Source organism: Ambystoma mexicanum, chromosome 13 (assembly GCF_040938575.1).
Source record: "Ambystoma mexicanum isolate Mex_15411 chromosome 13, UKY_AmexF1_1, whole genome shotgun sequence".
NCBI lineage: Eukaryota > Metazoa > Chordata > Amphibia > Caudata > Ambystomatidae > Ambystoma > Ambystoma mexicanum.
Genome location: NC_090938.1, coordinates 778406530 through 778426583, shown reverse-complemented (window position 1 = coordinate 778426583; position 20054 = coordinate 778406530). Strand labels below are relative to the sequence as shown.

The 20054-nt window shown below is 46.7% G+C and overlaps 1 long non-coding RNA gene across 1 annotated transcript in view; it reads right to left on the bottom strand.

The window, feature by feature from the left end:
• Positions 1 to 498: 498 nt before the first annotated feature.
• Positions 499 to 20054, bottom strand: part of LOC138521941 (uncharacterized) — a 65657-nt gene continuing 46101 nt past the window's right edge. The window contains exon 2 of the long non-coding RNA XR_011283183.1: positions 499 to 934. This is a non-coding gene — a long non-coding RNA (uncharacterized lncRNA). The remainder of the gene's footprint in view (positions 935 to 20054) is intronic.

Below are 20054 nucleotides of genomic sequence, written 5' to 3'. Positions count from 1 at the left end.
AAATACTGCTTTTCACAAGAAAGAACCCAAAATCATATCTGTATGTATGTAGTTTAGAGGAGTGCTGATCTGTAAGCACTAGAAATCCGATACACACCCACAAATCTCACCTTCCTGCACCCATTTCCACAGAGAAATGGCAGGCAATGATAATGTGCACCATGTCTTCAGTTAAGGTGTCAGCTGAAATTATAACAGGTCTATCCGCCCAAGACAGAATTCAGCCCCTAACCGCCCCCACCCTTCTCTGGTGGTTTCACAAATCAAAAGACGGACAAAAAGGGGCTAGAAAAGAGAATTTCCCATGTAGAAATGAATTTGCAACTCAAATGTAACTATGCAACATTGAGATGGCACTGCAGTGACAATACTCACTGTATCATCAGGCTCAGAAAGGTGTCGGCCATTTTAGACATTGCTTCTTTTACCCCATTCAAAACATGCCCCTGTTGCTGCTTATATCTTGCAATATTGTAAAAAATTGATGAAACCATGCGATTGCTTTCGTCCAATTAAAAGAATATTTATTTATTAGCTCTTTGTTTGAATTTCACATATTGCCATTAAACATCTAACATAGGAAAGCAGGGCAATGTTAATCATTTTTAATAATCGTATATACTAGGATAGAATAATAGTTAGAAGAGGTTGAATTTGTCATCTCCAGCTTCTTTCATACTGCTCTGCAGACTTGTCTCTCTCATTATTGTGATCTTTTATTCATTTCCCCCAAAATATTCTCTATGAAATTGAAAATCTGGTCTCCCTGAAGAGGGTAAATGTCTTGGAAAATCGATTTGATCAGGACAGCATGTTTTCTCTTTGATGGAGAACCTCCTCTCGCAGAATGGTAAGGCATGTTCTCCCGGGATGTGGCACCCACCTCCGTCGCCATGGACGCCAAGTTTCCTCATCATGGAGGCCTTGTTCTCTGCTGAGGAATATTAAAGACAAAATGCACCCATTTTAGGATCAGTGAAGCAGTGGAAAGAACACATCCTGATACTTTCTTGCCTACTTTTAGAATATTTCCATTCTAGTTATGCACGTTAAGAAGAGCATTGCCTCAAAAATATAGATGTATGTTTCTTGTGAATGAGGATAGTCGGGGCTCTAATACTTTGCTAATGCACACTATGGAATTGCATTCCAACCCAATCTAGGCAAAGTGTTGCAAATGCATTTCCTGCAACATCAGTTCATCCAAGATGTTAAGATACTTATACGATAATCACATCTCATTGGCCACCTGGATAACAGAGATGACGTCCCGAGCTTCTTTGGAACGATGAACATAAAGATATCCAAAGCAAGGACTGTATTATAAAACATGTGGAAAATGTTTGCAAGCTACTTCCCCTGACGATTCTGCGTGATCATTTGCATGGCTTTATAACATAATATGGGGACTTCAGCTAACTGTCTATTGACACATAGACATAAAAGAAGTCTGAGAATATCATGTGACCTCTTCAGTCTATCTGGAATCGAGCTTGCCCGCTCTAGTGTAGCGGCTCAGACATTGAAATTGCCACAGGAAATGTTCATTTCATGAACGTCACAGAAGTGCGCAGGGTGGAACGATGGAAAGAGAAAGAGGGAAGTGGATTGACATGAGGAACAGAGATTCAGATATCGTTACTTGTAGCACAGGATGCAATTAGCACATTCACATGAGAATGGGGTGTACACTCTGTGCTTACGCTACAAGGGCGAATTCTATAGTCTTTGGCATTTTTGAACTACAAACATGGCTATGACCAAATTAAGCAATCTTTGAAAGTTGGAATGTATCAAAAAACATGTCAATGATGTACATAGGTTTTATTTAAGCCACAGGAAGATGGTCAAGGGGACCGACACATGTACCGATAGTGGCATGATATACTATGGACGCCATTAAGGAGCTTCTTTTTTAATTTAATTGAATGGGCTAAAATTAATGGATCATCAAATCAAAGATGATAAAACAGCTGGATTAACAGGCAGGAACATTTGGCTAAGAGTGTTTATCCCCTACGCATAACTGTGTACCCCATATGTGATTCTTTTTCAGGGAAAGTGCACAAAGGTGTGCCAGTCATTGCTGGGTTCTCATGGCATGCCCATGTGCAGGCTTTACAGGTAAACTATTTCACCCCCGCATAAGAGGTACAAAGGTCCAGATGTTGCTGTTAGACCGATGATTTAGCCAATATTAAACCTCACAAAAACTCCTCTAAACAACCATAGACACTGGAGACAGACTACATTAAAAAGCAATACAACCCTTCGAGTGTTCTTAGTACCTGGGTATAAACACAAAAAGAGTGGTCTTGATTTGCTACAACATATATGGGATACATTACTCACCGTAATCATATTTCTGATGAGTGTATCTGCTTAGATTCACATGCTATGCATAGGCCGACATCTAGTGGTAGCCCCAGAGTATTACATTTTTTGTTTTCGTAACTTGAAAAAGGGACGTCGACGGGGCGTGACAGTAATACTATCCCTATTGTGACGTCCACTATACCCATGGTCCTTCATGCGTCGATGTCCGTCATATTGTTTTGTTTCTAACATGAGGTAGCATGAGGTGTAGCGCGAGTACCGATGTAATAAAGCAGATAAGAGTATATAAGCCAGAAATCACCTATGCACCTTCAAGTCCATGGGGGAGGAAGGGTGGGCGCATGTGAATCTAAGCAGATACAAGCATCAGAAATACTATTAAGGTGAGTAATGTATCCCTTCTGAGGCTTGTGGATCTGCTTAGATCACATGCTATGCATGGATTAGTGAGCAGTGTCTGGAGAAGGTGGTGGTTTGTGAGAAGGTACAGCAGCAAATAGATGTGTTAGAACTGTGCACTAGGACCCCAACCGGCCCATAAAGCTAGGGGTTGCCCAATAGCACTTTAAGATGAGTAGCAGCACCCGTGAGATGGATGGGGATGCAGATTAATACCCTCGCATGGAATCAATAATGACAACTCAATAGTTTGGCAAAGGGAGTCCGTTTAATGACAAATACAAAAAACGGGGAGTTCCTGAACATCAGCAATCGCTCGATCTTTCTTCTCGCTTCACAACTTCAACAAACTTCATAAAAAACACATCTTTTATACTGAAAACTCGTCATCACTGACGTGTAACGCTTAAAATGTTGCATGCAATTCTATTGGTTATAGGAAAGTAACTTTAATATAGGTACTATATCTGTATCTGGTAATGAAGTGAGGGGATTGGATAAACAGTGTCAGGTGGGGCATCATAGCTCTTCCTTCAAAATGGCTGCGTAGACGTCACTATAAGTACAACATCTCATTGATTCTACTAACTATAGGACCCTAGATTACTTGGTCCACTATGATTGGGTTGGCATCAACCCTACTCATACTTTTCCACCAGCCTAGCAGCATGCAGAACAGCCGGCCAGGTGCAGGGAGCTCGTCCGCTCCAGTCTCCTTCCAATTATTGCAACAATCATCACTTCAGTGATCATGTTTCAATTATTTCTTTGTATCTTGGCATCGAGACTGCTTCTTGGTCTGGAAAAGTGAAGGCACCTGGGCATGGCACAATTCCATGCATAGGTGTGAAAGTTTCATCCCTTCTGCTGGCTCGGTCACGTGATTCCGACACTGTGAAAGTCGTCTTCATTTGTGTATTTGATTTAATTTTGCAAGTCATCTGCCTCCTGTGGCTTATCTTGACCTTTCAGAATAGGATACTCTGTTCTTCTCTTCATTAAATGTCTCTACTATTGGCCTACTTCAGCTGGTACAACCTTGGCTTCTTGGCATGACTTGTCTTCGTCTGAGTTTCTGTCTGTCCGTAATTCTCGATTTTTCTGCTGCAAAGCTCTCCTTGTGAGACCTTAAGTAACCTTTGGTCAGTTCTGCTCTTGTGCGTAGTGGAAGTATACTTAAATACAATTCTTTTCTTGAGGTCGATATCTATAGGTGGCGCTTGCTGCACTCTATTTTACTATTAAGCTTTAGCAAGCCTCACGATTTTGTTAGCGTCTTGTGGTTCCTTGCATATGTACACATGTAAGCTGGGTGAATATCTGCATCACGCTTATGGCATAAGCATCTAACATTTGACATTGTTATTTCGCTTTAAACTCAGGATGTCACTTATCCATGGTGTTTCGTCTCTTTTCATCATTCATAGGTCGTCATATCTTTTATATGCGAGTCAGTCCGGGTTCTTGTGATGTCACTATTCGTCTTCTTTTAAGACTTTCTTGGCTTCTTCCAGTATTGCATTTTGACAATCGCCATTCTGTCTCACTTGTCGATATGGTTTTCTCAATGGGTACCTTACTGTCCAAGGTTTCTTAGGTGCAGGTACTTCAATAGGTGCCGTCAATCTGATAGGTACTGGGCAGAGCCCCGTTGTTGCTCTCTGCTGGTTTATTTGCTCATCATATGTCACATATTTTGGCGTGAACATTCCTGGCACCTCAAAGTGGGCAGTGGGGGTGCGAATTGTGTTTGGGACCTCCTCTACAGCACCGCTAGTCCCACCTGCGAATCTGCTTTAGAATGTGTGCCAATGCAGTAGTGCTGAGTAAAAGTATGTATAGAGCTCCATGTAGCTGCTTTGCAAATGGCGTCCAGCGGGATGTTTGCAATAAAGGCCAAGGTAGCTCCCGTACCCCTGATAGTAGAGCTGTATGCATTTCACTATCCAGTTGGAGATGGCATTTTTTGAAGCATGGTCACCTTCCCAGCCAGCTGCTATGGAGACAAACAGTTGGTCTGTTTTTCGTAGCGGTTTTGTCTTGTTTACATAGTATAAAAACCGCCCTCCTTACATCTAGTGTATGGAGGTTTTTCTCAGCTGAGCTTGAAGGGTTTTGAAAGAAAGCTAGTAGTTCGATAGACTGATTGACATGGAAATTAGAAATGAACTTCGGTGAAAACCTAGGGTGCGTTCCTAATACCAATTTGTCTTTGTGGATAACAAAGAAAGGGTTTTGCACTGACAAAGCTTGTAGTTCACGGACTCTCCTTCTGGAGGTGATAGCCCCCAGAAAAGCCGTTTTATATGTGAGGTGTTTAAGGCTGGACTTGCGCGTATGAGCTTTGCAAGTACCACATTTAGGTCTCGCCATGGGGCAGGTTTGAAATGGGAGGGTGGAGTCTTTTTACTCCCTCCATGAATGCCTTGATGACGGGGGATCTTCCACTCGGACACCTTACTCTGAGAAGTGGTGTACGTGGATAGAGCCGCTAGGTGAACCTTGATTGAGTTAAATACTAGCCCTGAGTCTAGTAAGTGGAGCATGTAATGAAGAATGTGTGATGGCGTACATTCGATTTGGTTTACCTTTTTCGGCTGGCACCATATTACAAATCCTTTCCATTTGTTAAAATAACAGTGTCTGCTGTTTGGTTTTCGTGCCTCCTTGAGGACTTCCATACACCTTTGAGGTTGTTTTAAATGGCCAAACTCTATGACTTCAGGAGCCTAGCTGCCAACTTCATGGATTGAGGATGTGGGTGTAACTTTGTCCCCCCGTGTTGGGTGAGCATGTTGGAGGGGCACAGGAGTTTGATTGGATCGCACATCGCCAGTTTGCGCAGATGCGGAAAAAACAAATTTGTCTCGCCCACATAGGAGCAACCAGGATAAGCATCACTTGTTCCTGGTACATCTTGTTCACTATTCTGCTCAGTAGCAGTGGTGGGGGGGAAAAGTGTGGGCAAATTTCCCTGACCAACTCATCCACAGGGCGTTTCCCTTGGATCTGGTTTGGGGAAACCTGGATGCGAAGTCTGGACATTGAGTGCTGAGGCTTGTGGCGAACAGGTCTAACTGAGGATATCCCCAGAATGGAAATATGTCGTCTGAAATGTTTTTGCTGAACTGCCACTTGTGCTCTTCGGTTAGAGGATCTCTGCTGAGTAAGTCTGCCAGAGAATTGAGTTCCCCTGGAGCGTGATGCGACACTAGGAACATGTTCCGCTTGAGTGCCCACTTCAAAATTATTTGGGCTAGCCTGGACAGACTTGGAGAGTCTGTGCCTCCCTGCTTGTTTATGTAAAACATAGCAGTGGTGCTGACTGTGAGGACTTGTACTGTTTGGCCTGATAGATGCACCTGTAAAGCTTGCATGACTTTGAGCAATGTTAGTAGCTCTAAAAGATTTATGTGATTCTGGGCTGTGATATGGGTCCACAGGCCATGCGCTGTGTGGTGAAGGTAATGGGCTCCACACCCGGTGAGTGATGCGTCTGTTGTGACAATCGCTTGCACTGCAGGGTTGTGAAAAGGTTTTCCCTTGAACGGATTTTCCTTCGTCCACCAGCTTAGCGCTTGAACTCGGGTTAGCGAAACAACCACTAGATCGTCCCACTGAACGCTTGCCTGAGACTACTGCTTCGCTAACCGCATTGGGCGCATGCGCAACCGGGCATGCGGGACCAGGTAAATGCATGATGCCATCATCCCGAGTAAGCGCATTGTTTTGCGTACGGTTATTTGGCAACCGGCTAGATACTGAGGTATTTGCAGCAGTATGTTCTGCACTCTTTCGTTTGATGGAAAGACTAGACCCTCTTCTGCCTTTATGACAGCTCCTAAGTTTTGTTCTGCTTGGAACAAGACTTGATGTTTTCTCGTTGATTGAGAATCCCAATTGGAACAGAAGATTGATTGTTCTCTGGGTATTTTGCTTGCAAATTTGGGGGGATTCCCCTGTTATCAGCCAGTCGTCCAGATACGGGTAAGCTGGGATTGATTCTCTACGTAGGTGCGCTGCCACTACCGCTAGTACCTTGGTGAATACCCTTAGAGCGGAGGCTATGCCGGAGGGTAGCACCTTGAATTGGTAGTGTTGGCTCGCCATTTTGAAGCACATGAATATTCTGTGCACTGGCAACATTGAAATATGAAAGTATGCATCTTTCATGTCCAAGGTTGCCATGTAGTCTCCCTGTTTTAGCAATGGGATTACTTCTTGTAGCGGTGTCATGCAGAATTTTTGTGGCTTGACATAGGTGTTCGCAGGGTGCAGGTCTAGGACAGAGCTCATGGTTAGGTCTTTTTTCAGCACAAGGAAGTACATTGAATAAATACCATTGTTTACCTGGTTTGCCAGGACGATTTCTATGGCGTCCTTTAGTAGCAGTGCTTTGACTTCTTCCAACAGGATGCATTATTTTTCCTGTGTAGTTTGTCTTTGTCTTGGCGGGTGGTTGACTGGTGTTAGTATTAGCTCTATGCAATAGCCACCCACCATGGTGGAAAGTACCCACTTGTCCGACGTGATCCCTATTAGGCAGAATCCTGTGCAGTGCCCTTAGGGACCACTACACACAATTAAGACCACAGGTGGCAATACAAGTTTTACCTTTGGTACAAGCCTGTACTACTAAGTTATAGTGGTAGCAGTAGCAGAGCAGCCAGGCTTATCTCAAGAGTATATGAGCAGTAGCAAAGATTACACAAAGGGACCACAATTACTGTGACTCAAGCAAACACTGACTCAAGGTTTCAGGTAAAAAATATAAGTACATTTATTTTTAAACCATCAGTTATAAACACAACACCTCTATTAAACTTTAAACAAAACCACACGTTAAATATACAACAACTAACCAATTCACTTTGTACAGTATGTCTCAAGGTAAGTACCCTGTGTTTGAATGAACCAGTGTTATGAACAAAACACGATACCGCGGATACGGTTGCGATCACTTTTTGACAGTTCGGTCTACTAAATAAATGCGTATCCGTGACATGAAATGCTACCGGGGCAAAAGCACACTCCCAGAGGGAGTTGGAGGCAAAAATCACAGGCAATATTTAGGTTAGGCAGACAGCATCGAGAAACACTCAGAAACAGGAGTTCAAAAGTCAAAGGGCCGGAGCCAGGGTTAAGTGACACCGGAGACCTGTTGCCGAAGATCACACCGTTAGACAGTTCACTATTCAGCGTAGCCCAGAAGTACTTTGATATTGTCAATGTTCGGAAGCAAAAGTTATAAGAAGTAGGGAAGACCATGGCAAGCCTTGAAGATGAAGAAAATGGGTTCACCCAGTTTCCTCGAGCAGAACACAGTACCTTATTCCAATGGTGCAGCTGGTGACCTGGCGGTTGTTCCTGTTGGTTTCCCGCAGACCCACGATTCCTGGAGCTTCGTTGTGAAGGAGGACGTCTGAAGGGGGTCTGCACCACACAGGGATGAAGCCGGCAGCAACGACAACAAATAAAAGGTGCGCTCCTTAAAAACAGGAGAGGCTCGGCAGGTGGCTATCCGGACCACTACAGCAGTGTGCAGCGATTTTGACCATGACGGAGATCTCTGTCTGAAGAAGATGAGCTGGTTATCCCCACCAGGCTCAAGGGAAGAAGACTCCGGACTGGATCTTCTCTTAGTCGTTGAAGGGTAAATAGCTCAGGACTGCAGCAGGGCTTCACCGGGATGGGGTAGTTGCAGCAGCTGTTGTTCTCTCCGCTTCTCTTTGGTTCCTTGCAGTTCCAGAGGCGACTGACTTCTAGCCCAAGAGACCTGCCTTTTAATGCGCAAAACCCCCATTCACACAGCCTGGCTTTCAATCACGCAGCAGGGGGGCTGTCCAGCCGGGACAACCACCTCAGCCAATCATGGCAAAGTGAGACTTGGGTTTCCTAGGATACCCTGTGCAGGGGGTGACTACACCCCTTCCCCACATTCAGTCTACCTAGACACTCAGCCGCCAAGAGGAGGGCTTCCCTGCAGAAGCCCGCCAAAAGAAGGTGAACAAAGAAGGCGAGCCTAGTTTGCTGAGCAAAGTAAAACACAAGAAGGACTTTAACAAAAAGAAATGGCGAATAATCCCAACCGGAGCCAAAAGAAAGATGATTTGGTCAAGCGGGTTTATGCTTAAGGCTGCTAAAATAGTCAAAAGCATTACCACGTTTATCTAATATAATCGCGGTAGAAAAGTTAGGGTAGTTACCCCTGCCACCAGCCAAGTCTAAATGTTAAAAGAGCGAAACAATGCTCAGGGAGGTACAGACAGAAAAGGGGTACAGATTAGCCCTTCCCAGTACTCCATGTAAGATGGGGTGTACTGGGTCTGTGGTAAAAGTGACTATGTAAAGTAAATGGCTAGTTTACCTTTCTCTGGGGGACAGTAGTCAGCCCCAGCAAAAATGGAGTCAGAGGGCAGTCTTAAAGACAACCCTGGGTTACTACACTGAAGGTGCTGTGTAACCCATACAAGAACAGGGGCACTTGGAGTGGTGTGCTCCAGTGCCCAAGATCACACAATGAGTAAAAACACATAGGCCAGAGTCCATTTGTTGTGTGACCTCATCCCACATGTGGCAATTATAGCTGGATAACAGCATAGTGGTGTTAGCTTTTCTGACTTGATAGGCAGCCGAGGAAGCTTCTTTCCTGCCCAGGGTGTATATAGATCTTCTTACTCTCCTTGTCAGGAGGGGCTTCGGCAGAGGCTAAAGGTGTTCGAGTTCTCTTCCTAGTGGTGGGGACTACTAGAGAGTCGGGCTTTAGCTGCCCCGTAATGTATAATGGGTCCGATGGGGCTTGTCTAAACATCTTTTCAATGCCTGGGTTAACCGCCCATGTCAGATTGGGGGTTAGTAGAGAAGGCTGAATACGCCTCTGGACAGATTGAAGCAGTGGGATGACCTGTGCTGCAGATCTCTTATCCCCGAGGATGTCTTCTACAAAGTCTTTATCGACTTGAGCTTCCTGGGTATATAAAGTGTTCTGCAGCCTTTAAGAGCAGGTCATTGTATTGCAGCTGGTTGGCCACTGAGGAATCAGCCACTGGTTGGTCAGTATGGTCTGGGATGATGTATACCTCATCATCATCATCATAGTATTGGTCCAAGTCCCCTGTGTCCCCTTGGTCTTCTGGGTCTGAAAATTAGCCCGGGTCTTGTGAGCCTTGAGTGTCAAAATAATACGTGTCCTGTGCCGCGTCCTGATATGACGAAGTATTAATATGTGTAGCGTCCAGGCAGGCTCTTTTGTTATCGGGCTGCTAGTTAGCTGCTTCACCTTGAGGGGTCGCTGATCAGGGTGTCGGTCAAAGAAATATACAAAACTGCACATTCTCCACATGACCCTATCAAATTGTTCCGGGGTCCAATGGGAGGAGCTTGGCAACACTGAGGGGGCAGGTGTAGGCAGAAGCTCTGGAGCAGGGGGCTGTTTGAGATGCATTGCCCCTGAAAGGGTGTCCTCAGGGGTAGAATAATCCCATCTCTTTGAACCTTGTTATTTCGAGTCACGTGGCGTCGAGTACTTTTTTGATGTTCTTTCTGGCATTCAGTAGGGTGTTATAGATGTGTTTTTTTATTAAGTTGCTCATTTTTTAGCTTTTTGCAGTGCCGTTGATGCGTCTTTCGACACACATGCCGCCAGAACCCGAGGACTGCATATTTGGACGTGGTGTCGGAAATGGACTTTGGCGTCTGTTTCAGGGGCCTGTCATGTGGTGATCGCGCCCGCAATGGCTCAGAGGACAGGGAATGTTCTGACCTTCCCTTCAACACTGTGTGTGGCTTATCGGTTGACGACGTGGTCAACTATGGGGGATGTGCTTGGTGTGGCGTGTAATGGAGGTGCTTGAGCCGCCGAGTGTCGTCGCAATATCAGAACCGCCGGCCGGCTTGTCTGTTGGAGTCTGGGGCTTGCACACGGGAAACCATTGGATCCCGAACGCCCTCGGCGTCACTTAGGACGCCGACAGCGCTGGAGGCTTCCTTGCTGTGCATGGAGGCCTCGGCCTGCATGGCGTGGGTCCAGCATTTAGTCTTTTGGTCCTTTAAAGTTTTTGGCCTAAACAGTTTGCAAGACTTGCACTGTTTTTAAGGCGTGGTTCCTAGGGAGGCAAAGGTTACACGCTCAGTGTGAATCCTTCCAAGGAAACTTCCTGTTACAGGAAGGACAGAATTTAAAAGGAGTATTTTCCAAAGTGTAAAAAGATGGCAGCCTGGCTGAATACAAGGAAATATAGGGGAATTTTTATTCTCTAAAGTGAGATGGAATTTGAACCTCCCCCAGCTCTCCCTACTATACAGGGCCGCGCCCCGTTGGCTGCAGACAAAGTTCGTCGAAACAGGAGTCATTGTCGTCGATGGATGATCTTGTCCTCGTAAGCAGTTGCCGGAGATCTTGGGGTGTACGATTGTCGAAAGGACAGAAAAAAAGTCTAACTTTAAACTTTTTCTAAGTAATGGCGACAGCCAAGAAGGAACTCTGCGATATGCATCCGAAAACAATGGCGGAAAAAAACAATCTGAGGAACCTCGACACATGAAGGACCATGGGAACAGTGGACGTCACACTAGGCATAGTATTACTGGCACGCCCTGTCAACATCCCTTTGAGTTTCGAAAACAAACAATGTAATACTCTGCGGCAACCACTAGATGTCAGCCTATGCATCACATGTCATCTAAGCAGATCCACAAGACTCAGAAATGTATATATATGACAAATATTACATGCCTGTAATAGTCTTTCTGATGCTTGTATCTGCTTCGATTCACATGATTTGCATAGACCGACATCTAGTGGTTAGTGCGGAGTATTGCATGACTTGTTTTCGAAGTTCGAAAAGGGACATTGACAGCATGAGGTGTGTATGTGAGAACAGGAAGGTAAAGAAAGGTGTAAGATGTCCATGTACCTTCAACTACTAAGAGGGTAGGAAGGGTGGGCGCATGTGAATCTAAGCAGATACAAGCATCAGAAAGACGATTACAGGTTTGTAATATTTGTCTTTTGAGGCTTATGGATCTGCTTAGAATCACATACGTTGCATAGACCGCTTACCCCACCTGAGAATCATTCTTTGTACGAGTATCCACACAGCAGTGTCGCGCGAAAGTGTGAACTTAACTCCAGGTTACTTGTTTGCAAATAGCCTCTAATAGCACATTTTCAATGAAAGCCAGAGTAATACTGGTACCTTGAGTTCAGCGTGCTCTGGGTGTAAACGGCAAAGTATTATTAGGTGGGAATCATGGATGTGTTCTTAACAGCACTTTGTCTTTATGAATGGCTGCAAATGGATCTTGAACTGAAATAGCTTGCAGTTCACTGACTCTTCTTATTGAAGTGACGGCCATTATAAAATCAGTCTTATAGGTGAGATGCTTAAGACTAGCTTTATGCATAGGTTCAAAAGGGGGACCCAAAAGCTTAGTAAGGATTACATTTAAGCCCCACCCTACGGCAGGGTTTGCGATTGAGGGGAGCTGGGAGCTATTTAGCTCCTGCTTGTGGCCTAGAAGAGCCTGGCTAGCTTCACTCCAACAGCTACCAGAAGCTACTTTTGACTCCACAGGCCAACTGATGCCAAACAAACACATGTGATGGACCACTCAGGCGAGGTAGTTTAGTTCAACAAAGTTCAGTCTTTATTGACTTAGAAGGAAAAAAAATGATCAATCAATCAAGATTTCAATTTCTCTTAATAAAGTCCAAGTTTGAAGTAGTTGTAGGTTTCCTTGGAGGGTAAGGTAGAAACCTGGATTTAATCCTCATAAATCTAGCGGTATGGGGCTCCTGTCTCTTCGCATCCAATACGATTCTGCAAGAAAGAGGAGAATTCACACTCAGTCCCTCTTCTATGTCTGCCTTAAATAGGGGCTGGATACCCCTGGAGCAATCAGGGCCCTCCATCCATCTTAGGCTTGGAAAAAAAAAATCACAAGCCCCACCCCCTTCCTTCTGTAATGCCGGTTGCCATGATGTAATCCAGCCATGTGCCGTGAGGTGAAGCCTGGGGTTTCTGCCTTTAGAGCCCTCAACGCTAGGTAAGACACAAAAGCTCCTGATATCCCTACCATTTGTGTCCGGAGTACCCGCTTTCCGTATTGACAATGGGCGTTGGCGAGGCAGCTCATATGGTCTTTTCGCCCTTCCCCGAGATACGGCCTCACTGCGGCTTCCAGGCCGAACCACACCTGTACATTCTTCGCCCCGCCGGGCAAAGAGCATCCGCTGGCCGCATTCACGTTTCTCCCATGGCCGGGCCGCAGCCACAACCACGTTGTTGCCAGCCTGAATAGCTCTCTCCTCCCCGCGTGGTCCAGTACTCCATGTCGGCATCTGTCACCTCCCCTCACTGCGTGGGCCAGCGCTCCGTGTCGGCATCTGTTCCCGATGAAGGTTTAAAACGCCATCGTCAGAGCTCATGTTCAACATGGTACTATCAGTGCCTATGTCTGCATTCCACCACGTGGACTCCATGTTTCCTACGGCCCCCTCCTCAGTACTCACGGCCCCCTCCTCAGTACTCACGCCCCCATCCTCAGTATTGGGTTCCATGCTTCCTACGCCCCCTTCTCTGTACTCACGGCCCCATCCTCAGTATTGGGTTCCATGCTTCCTACGGTCTCCTCCTCAATACTCAGGCTGTCACACACACCTATGCCGATTTAACGCTGTGAGTTTGTGACGATCTATAAATAAGCATTTGGACATATCCATACATCATTTAAAGCATAATGGGTCATAAAAAAATTTACAAAGTGAAATGTTTGCGGCTTATGTGTAAGTTTGATTTGCAGAACGCTATGCGTTAGCTCCTGGTTCCTCAGTGGTAGCTCCTGGTCAATGCTGGATACCCATGAGCTGCTTTTAGCTATGGCCCATCAAATCCTCAATTTGATCCCTGTAGGGGCGGCGTTGAAATTGTGGGATGTAGTCTTTTGACCTCCTACATGACACCTTTAACCACGGAAAACCTCCACCAAGATACCTTGCTGTGTGAGGTGGTGTATACTAAGAGTGCGGCTAGATGGACTTTAAGAGAGTTAAACACTAACCCTGAATCCAATAAATACAGCAGGTAGTGTATTGCATTAGAAGGTGACCAGTCAATGGGGTTGACATTACTTCTTTTGCACCATAACACAAAGTGTTACCATTTGTTGAAATTACAATGCCTTGTGTTCGGTTTACATGCTTCCTTTAAGATGTCCATGCATCTTTGAGGTAAGTTTAAATGTCCAAGCTCTATGACCTCAGGAGCCAAGCAGCCAAGTACAGTGCTTGAGGCTGTGGATGGAGGTTTGTTCCCTGATGCTGGGACAACATGTTACTTTTACTTTACAACATTTGTTGAGCGCATTGTGGACCCTCGGGCATAAAGGCACTGACAGGTGGACAAACATGTAACATATAAGGTTGAGCAAGAGGGGCCGGTGGAAGACGAGATTATTCAAAAAGATGGGTTTTTAGCGCTTTCTTAAAGGTACGTAAGGTATCAGAAGTCTTTGCTCTTTTGGTAAATTGTTCCAGAGTTGAGGAGCCGATGAAAAGAGAGCCCCCTTCTCGGCTTTGACATTTCTACATCTGGGCTGAGTAAGAAAGTTTTGACCATTTGATCTGAGACCCCTACGCAACGGTTTGTCGATGATGGAATTCTGCAAATAGGCAGGCATGTTGCCTAACCTGCACTTGAAGGTTATTAAGTAGCCTGAAAGCTACATGCGCTTCAACTGGAAGCCAGTGAAGTGAACGTCTGGCACTCGTTACATGGTCTCTTCTGGAGAGACCCAAAACTGCTCTAACCGCTCTGTTCTGTATTATTTGGAGCCTATGCAATTGGTGTTTATTGATTCCCGCTAGCAGACTACCACAGTAGTCTATCTTGGCACCAATTATGGCTCTGGCGATGATCTCTGTGCTTTCTTGGGTGATGAGTGGTTTGAGATGATGTAAGAGTTTAATGTAGTATGTAGAGGAAGCTGTTATACTCGAGACTTGAGATTCCATGGTTAATGATTGGTCCAGCGTAACTCCCAAGATTTTGAGTTTCGGTACAGGGGCAATAATGTCGGTTCCGAGTCTGAACAAGCCGTAATTACTATCTAGTTTTTTTATTGCTGCTGAGCTCTCCACTATCATGAGCTCTGTTTTGCTTTCGTTAAGTACTAAGTTATTATTGAGCATCCCGTTCTCAATGATACTAAAGATTCTATTCAGTTCTTGTTCATCCTGCGTGTGGGTACCGGAAAGTGGAACAACACATTGTGTGTCGTCAGCATAATTACAAAACATTATGCCCTCCGATTCCAGTTCAGAAAAAAACAGTGTCACAAACATGTTATAGATGCAAGGAGACATACTGGCACCCTGAGGACTCCGAAATGTACTGGTATTGGCGAGGCTTCTGCTATATTAGAGCAAACTCTGCTAACTCTGCTTTCCAAAAGGAGACAATCCAAGAGACAGCCAGGGGAGAAAAGTTGGCAACAACTGTTAGTCTATGCTTCAAAATAGAATGATCGACTAAATGGAACGCAGCAGATTAATCCAACGAGACTAACAGGGATAGCAAGCCTTTGTCCAGTCTCTTGAGCAAGTTGGATTTTATTTCAAGAAGTGAGGTTTCAGTCCCAAAACAGTTCTGAAGCCTGATTGGTGTTCATTCAAAATGGGATACAGATTTAAGTGGTCTGATATTTGTCCGTAAGCCACTTTGTCTAAAATCTTTAAAAGAAAGGGTGTATTCAAAATAGGGCGATAGTTCAAGGGATTGTTCCTGTCTATTCCTATTTTCTTTAGAATGGGTGTAACCATAGTTTGTTTCACAATATCGGGAACCATCCCTTTGTCCAGTGATTCGTTAACAAATTTGTGAATTGCTTTTGTGAGGATAGAAGCACATGTTTTTATGATCACAGAGGCACAAGCGTCACCTTTACAGTGAGACGGTTTCAATTTCTCAATGACTTCTTGTAGTGCCTCCTCTGTTATAGGGTGGAAATGAAATTGGGGAATGGTCGGTTGACATTTACAAGGGTTCAGAGATTCACTTGGGGGATTTACTGGGAAATTCTTCTTTCTTTCCCGCATATCGGCTATAATTCCCAAGAGTTTGTTGTGCATGCATTTCTGAATTTTCTGGCACCAGGGAGCATCCCGAATTTCTAATTGGTCAGCTGGTGATGGGACGGACTCTTGTTCTTTTAAGATTTTAAAGATTTCCTTAGTATTTGCTTTATCTATTCTTTGATTGTAATAGTTTTGTTTTGCCAATAGGATTGCTGATTTGTATGTTTTTGATAAATTTTAAATGCTGATAACAAGCTTGATGACGGCGCAGATTTCCAAAGGTAAAAAACCTTAAGAGCTGTGGCCTTAAGATTCCTGAGGTCAGTCGAGAACCAAGGTTGGCTTTTTTGTTCTAGATGCTTCTGTTTCTTACATTTTAGAGGTGCTAGAATTTCAGAGTTGTAGCCCATATTAGAAGCAAGATTTAATGACACGGTCAATAAAGTCAAATGTAGAGAGAAGTTAGTGTCGAGATCTAATAAAGGTGAAATGCTGTCCGCTGTGAGATGTTTACCGTTGCGTGACAACACGTGTACGTTGGACACATTTTTGAGTTTCGTAGGAAATTGAACTGTAATGGAGAAATAAATAAGTGAATGGTCAGACCAGGGGCATGGAATGATGTTTAAATCATGACACAAGATGTTGGTAGTCGAGATCCAATCAAGTGTGTGCCCTAGAATGTGGGTAGGTTTAGTCACTTGTTGCTCAAAACCTAGTTCTGAAAGAGTCATATGAACCTGTGAGGCGTATGGATCTTCAGGATCGCCTAGCCAGTGATAGAAATCACCCATTATTATAAATTGCGATAGTGGTTTGAGCCTTGGAAGCACGTGGTTGGTAAGAGTCTCTATCCAACTTCCTTTAGTGATGGGGGACGATATAGGAGAATAATATTAACTGTGGCCTCAGGGGGGCGTGCCTAAATGGCCGTGTGAAAGGACGTGCCCTAGAGGAGCTCCCGCAGATCAGACATCGATCCTGCAGAAAAACGTGGCATTCAGGAGATAATGCATGCTGGCAGCGCACCCATGGATATGGGAATGATTTGTGCACATTTCGGGCGCCTGAGGGGTCCGATTGGTGGCGGAGAAAGGAAGATATATCCATCAAAGTGCAGCGAGGTGCCCGAGACCTGAGGGCAGGCAAGACGGCGGACCAAGGACAAAGGGCCATAAACTGACCACAGGGCCGCGGCCGAAATTGCAAATTAGTGCAGCCGAGTTCAAGACCGCTACGACTTGTGCTGCCCAGCCTGCAAGCAGATCCAGGGACCCAACTAGGGAGCCCTGCCAGATCGAGGAGCGAGTGCCCGAGCCCGCGACGTGTGCAGGTGAGACAGGAGGACTTTGCCGACACTGATAGTTGGACTCAGCACAGGGCCGGGGTGGGGGGTTGCTCCTGGTGGCGCTGCTGCCACAACGCATGGGGCAGCGGGACGGCCGGCGCTGTGCGATCTGGACACTGGGCTGGAGCTTGGGCACCCGGCAAGCAGAGGTCCCTGCAGGGCTGCAAGCCCGGACGGGCTCGAACAGCACTGGAGAAGCTGGCCTTCGGTGACCCGGACTGCTGGGGAGGGGGTGCCGAAGCCCTTCCTGCGTGGCGAAACAGAGACCTGTGCCGGCTAGACCCAGCGGGCGCTCGGGCTGACCGAGCTGCGACCTGCTGCACCGAGTAACTGAGCCAGGGTACATGAATCAGTATAATCCCCGGGCACTGGGGGACACATTATAAGATCGGAGTGCCTTGGCGGTGGCGCCCTGTGGAGCTTCTGTGAAACACTTATCAAGCACACAGGAGCGGACTCCCAGCCCTGGAACGTGGGTGTGGAGACTGGCCTCCAGTCTAGTCTGGCACCCGTGACAATTGAGTGGTTGCCAATGCAACGCACAGGCCGGGGAGGAGGAACCTGAGAGCCTGGGCCAAATGACACACGAGGAATGCACTAGGGCCGGGAACATTCATCAGAGGCCAGAGTCCCCACGCGAATGTCCACGACAGAAAGAGAGACTAGGTGACAGCCCTGGCAGGGTCCCCGTGTTGTAAAACACTGTTGCCCATAGAAAGGGGCAGACATGCCCAGTTTGATCCAGGGCATACGCCGCACATGAGAGAGCACGCAGGAGACGGCCTATACTGGCACGGGGCACGGTGGATGCGCCAACGACACCACTGCTGGTCGGGGAGCTATAAGATCCTGCTGAGGCCCGGATCAGACGGGTGTGAAACCAGTGGATACGCCTGACCACCGGTGACAGCGGGAGCTACAGCCTACGCCTGTACAAGTGGATGGAGCCAGGACGGATACATGGGAGGACACAGCCCACTCCAGGAGTGTAACTGGCAGTCGGCACATACCCCCGCGCGGCTGAATTGAGCCCAAACACAGGGAACCATCCAACATGGGGTAGGCCTGCAGAGGAGGGGCTGTCGCGTAGGCCCATGTCAAGTTGGGACTGGCCATGAACAAACTCAAAGTGGCACTGGACCTTAAGGTTGGAGCTGTCCAGGAAGAGGTGAACCTCCTCAGACAAGATGTTAGGACATTGGCGGACCGCACCGGAGACCTGGAAAAAGAGATGGCCCCGAACACAGCAGATTGTGCTGCCCACAAATCGGAACTTCACGCCCTGGTGCAGCGAGTGGGCAACCTAGAAAGCAGGGCGGAAGAAGCAGAAGGACTTGCCCGACGGAATAACATCCGCATTATAGGTCTGCCGGAGGGAACTGAAGGGCCCAACCCAACAGAATACGTCGAAACTATCTTATTGCAGGAAATAACCGGAGGGGTGCTCACCCGGGGGTTTGCTGTTGAGAGAGCGCACAGGGCCCTGATGAGGAAGCCGCCGCCGGGGAACCCTCCGAGGCCACTGATCGCAAAGTTCCTGAATTACCGGGATCGAGAAAGGATACTTGAATTGTTCCAGAAGGGTGGAAAAATTGAAAAGGGGACAGCGAAGATAACTGCATACCCAGACTACACCCTGCAAGTGCAGGGCAACAGGAGGAACTTTGGAGCGGTGAAAAGAAGACTGCCAGAAACAGGCCACAAGTATATGCTGCGTTACCCAGCCAAACTGAAGGTGTTCCACAAGAACAGAACCTTGTGTTTTGATACTCCGGAAGACGCCATGGGGTGGCTGGACATGCAGAGCTGCCCCCAGGAATCGGGCATACAGACAGGAGTTGGAGAGGATAAGTAATACGAGGCGATGCCACCCAGGGTGACATCGTGCAAGACACTGGGACTGGAATATAGACAGGGAATGGGCTGCTCAGGATGTACATGCATGCAGGATCCGCTTGAACTGAATAATGTCACGCACGTAGGACCTGGGAGCCAACCCTTGTACCCCAGAGCATTAAGCTTAGTTAGGTCACTGGTAGTCCGGTGACACCCTGCCGGGTTCCTGTCCTCAGGTATTCCGAGGAGGGACCAAACGTGGGTGGGCCTGAGATCCAGGGATGGAGATGGGCATTTGTTGGGGCTGGGCGGGGAGTGGGGAGGGCAAGGGTTGTGTGCAGTGGGTCGTAGTTGGGGAAGGGAGGGAAGGGGAGGTTGTTGGGGTTGGGAGGGGAAAGAGCCAGACTCAGTGTGATCAGAAGAGAAATGGGAAACTAAGAAGAGAGGCAGGACACCATGTTAATGGCGTCGGGTAGTCTCAGGATGGTGACCTGGAACGTGCGGGGCCTCAATAGTTACCTAAAACGAATTAAAGTAATGATGTATCTGAGGAGGATGAGGATCGACATAGCTCTATTACAAGAAACCCACCTCACCAAAGAGAAACTGGAGGTGGTCAAAAGAAAATGGAAGGGAAATGTCACGGGAGCCACATACTCAGCGTATGCAAGAGGGGTCATCATATGGGTGGCACCATGTGTGCCGTTTCGGCTGCTCTGGTCGATAATAGATCCAGAAGGTCGAATGGTGGTAGTGGAGGGGCTCCTGGAGAATCGAGAAGTGAACATTATAAACCTACATGCCCCTAACCAGGACACAACGGCTTACTTTAGGTCTTTATACAGTAAAATCAACCCCCTGCTGGGAAGAGCGATTCTGTGGGGAGGCGATTTCAATTACACCCTGAACCCCAAGATGGACAGGTCAGATAGTAAGCTGGAAAAACCAACCCCGGCAGCCAAAGTGCTGTGGGCACTGCTGACCGACTTTAAACTGGAGGATGTGTGGAGACGGTTGCACCCAACGGATAGGCAGTACTCACACTACGCAGCGCCACAT